Consider the following 3921-nt stretch of genomic DNA (forward strand, 5'->3'; position numbering starts at 1 on the left):
GTGCTCGTGGGCTTTAGCGTCCACCCAACCAGAGCGGCCGGCAATGACGCTGAGTCGCTGACCCCCTTTGAAACTGGAACAAAAATAATAATTACGATAGGAGAGAGTTTGTGTTTTGTGTGTGCCTGTGTGTGTGTGTAAATATGTGGTTTGAGAGGACAATCAGTCACACACACACCCACTACCGCACCCATACACGGACAGGCAGAAGCACGCTCACTCAAATCATGCATAAAAAGGGGCACTTTATGCATCAGTGGGACACATGAAACTGACGACAAAGCACCAGACACACAGTATAAATGACCTAAATATACCTAATATACGTAAATGTTCTCACACAGACGCACGCTATGAGAACAGAGAACCAGACATATACCTAAATGTTCTCACACAGACGCACGCTATGGAATGACTTCACCAGACATATACCTAAATGTTCTCACACACAGATTCACACTATGGAATGACTTCACATAGCTAGGTATGATTTCTGACCCAGGATTATCCCATCTTGTGATGAATACGGAGATGTGAATATAGCTGCACTGGGCTTGCATGAAGCGATGCCTCATCTGCCCCCCATGTGTACCAGTCCAGGGCTGGAGAGTCTCTGGGAACTTCTCACACCTCACACTCTCGTAACACACCTGCGGCCGGAGCCCTTTACACACATGGCGAACATATCCGCTGTGACTGCACACCGAGCCCACAGCAAAACACATGGGAAGAAGGAGGCGTAAAGCCCACCCCACTGTTAAAGGAACACGCCACCCAATGTCAGTAGTAATATATGTTCTTACCTTAACTTTCACAAGTTAAGTCATACTTCTCCCGTGTCGGTATGTGCACTCAAACGCTCTGGTGCGTGGCGCGAATGTGTTAGCATGTTGCTATGCTAGCAGGCTCAGACGTAGCCATAGAGGGAGGAAGATAGCGGTAATCAAAAACATCCACGTTTTCCCTACTTAAATACAGTTGCACGAGTAGTTGATAAAAATGTGTAAGGTCACACAACATGAAACGTGTCGATTTTCCAAGCGAATAAACAGGAGAACTATAATGTGTGGCGCAATAGCACTTGGGAGTACTTCGACCTAGCGTAGTAATATTAATTAACACCTAATTGTAGATCCTATCCACCATGAAATCACTATAATACTTCTGCTTGTTATCACAACCCTTCACAATGCATGTTATAACCATGATTGTTCACAATCTACTTTACCACTACCTGCTACTTTGCTAAGTCAGCTCAAACTAACGCCAGCAGGGCAGGTTGTGTCTTTTTACGGATGAACTCTGTGGTAGATAGGATCTACAATTAGGTGTTAATTAATATTACTACGCTAGGTCGAAGTACTCCCAAGTGCTATTGCGCCACACATTGTAGTTCTCCTGTTTATTCGTTTGGAAAATGGCCACGTTTCATGTTGTGTGACCTTACACATTTTTATCAACTACAGTACTCGTGCAACTGTATTTAAGTAGGGAAAACGAGGATGTTTTTGATTACTGCTATCTTCCTCCCTCTATGGCTACGTCTGAGCCCGCTAGCATAGCAACATGCTAACACATTCGCGCCGCGCACCAGAGCGTTTGAGTGCACGTACCGACACGGGAGAGAAAATTTTGTCTAGACTTGTTCCATTGAGAAGCCTCTATGAAAACTTGAGAACTGTGCAGACCAATCAAATCGCCTGGGAATCCGCTGTGACCGGACATCGAGCCCATAGCAGAGTTGTGAAGTAGGCTATTCAGCTTGCTCGCTTGCGAAACTCAGTGGCTGCACAGTGTGCACCCGCTTCCTTTGGGTTTTGGGTTGCCAGGTTTTCAAATGTCTTTTTTTTTTAATTGAAAGTAAGTGATTGTGTATGTGTAGGGTGTATTTCATACACAATCTGGCAACCTGGGAAATGTCAGACTAACAGAAAGAATGAATGGATCAGTGATTTTAAAAGTTTCATGGTCATGCTTATTACAGGAGTTTTATAAATAACAATATGGTAGGGCGCCAGAAGATGACCTTGAAATACGGAAGAAACCCAGGAAAAAGAGTGTTGGCAGGTATGAAGTAAGCAGTGTACTGACAGAAGTATGCGGTTTGAGACACAGCTTTGAATTAGGGAAACTGCTAGAACCTCCCCCTCAGGGGCCCAGTGGAGCCTGCTGCTGCTGCTGCTGCTGATCTCCAGTGATCTTGGGCTCTCCACCACATGCAGGGGCCCAGTGGCTGCGGGAGTCCAGCTACAGGTGCCCCTATGGGGCAGTCAATCAGGAACGACTGTCTCCCCAGTGTGTGTGTGTGTGTGTGTGTGTGTGTGTATGTCCTTGTGGTGAGTGCCTCTGTTCTGTAAAGGTGCCGTCGTGCATTTATGTTGTTTATACTCTATACACTGACATGACTTGTTTACGGAGCACATCATATCAGTCCCTCCAGGATCTTACGATCATGTGATGTCACTCTCTCATTTTGTAACCTACTTTTGGATGTAGAGCGTAAGAGTGCTTCAGAACACTCATCAGGTCTCGTTCAGTGGAAAATGAGCTTGGCATGATATTTCAATTAAGACAAAAGGGACTGAATACTGAATGTGTGCTGTAATGGATGGCTGTTGTGTCTACTATTTCTGAATACTGAATGTGTGCTGTAATGGATGGCTGTTGTGTCTACTATTTCTGAATACTGAATGTGTGCTGTAATGGATGGCTGTTGTGTCTACTATTTCTGAATACTGAATGTGTGCTGTAATGGATGGCTGTTGTGTCTACTATTTCTGAATACTGAATGTGTGCTGTAATGGATGGCTGTTGTGTCTACTATTTCTGAATACTGAATGTGTGCTGTAATGGATGGCTGTTGTGTCTACTATTTCTGAATACTGAATGTGTGCTGTAATGGATGGCTGTTGTGTCTACTATTTCTGAATACTGAATGTGTGCTGTAATGGATGGCTGTTGTGCTACTATTTCTGTCTATATTGGCTGCTAACTGTCTAACGGTGTTTTCTTTTTTCTTTTCTTTCTTGCTCTCTCTCTTTCTCTCTCTCTTTCTCTCTCTCTCTCTTTCTCTCTCTCTCTCTCTCTCTCTCTCTCTCTCTCTCTCTCTCTCTCTCTGTCAGTGAAGCCATAACATTGGATTACATGCTTCAAAAGAGATTTCAAATGCATGTGTGTGCGGGTGAGTATGGAAGTCAAAAAAGCTCTTCCAGAGACAGATAGAGGGATGGAAAAAAGAGTTTTGGTTACAAAGCGACTCTTTCTCTCTACTGATGGAATAGATTAGATTTCTGACAGGCTGCATGACAGAGAGAATGTGTGTGTGTCTGTGTGTGTGTGTGCGTGTGTGTATGCGTGCTGAGAGAAGAAATGCAGACTTAGATTTCCCTATCACCCATTAATCTTAATCTAGGCTCTGCACATTCCATTTGTAGTGGTCACTATAACAAAGTCTGTTCTGCTTTCTTGCTTCGTATCTGCATCTCTTGTGTGTGTGTGTGTGTGTGTGTATGTGTGTGTGTGTGTTCAGTGTAGAAGTCATGTCATGAAGACATTGTGTGGTTGACACTCGTGTCTGAGCTTGTGTCTGTGGTTGTCTGTGCTGGCACTGTCTGGGTGGATGATGTAGTCTTGTGTTAATGTGCTAACCTCCAACTAATAGCCTCTAGACTGGAGCAATTAGCCTTATTAGCATGCTGATGTGATGCACACACACACACACACACACACACACACACACACACAGAAACACACACACACACACCACACACACACACACACACGTACACACACACAGACACACCACACAGACACATCACACACACACACGCAAACACACACACACACACACACACACACACACACACACACACACACACACACACAGAAACACACACACACACACACACAGAAACACACACA

Source organism: Alosa pseudoharengus, unplaced genomic scaffold (assembly GCF_046254945.1).
Source record: "Alosa pseudoharengus isolate Yale_2024_CS ecotype anadromous, Long Island Sound unplaced genomic scaffold, YU_APseudo_1.1 YU_APseudo_1.1_scf_7, whole genome shotgun sequence".
Lineage (NCBI taxonomy): Eukaryota > Metazoa > Chordata > Actinopteri > Clupeiformes > Clupeidae > Alosa > Alosa pseudoharengus.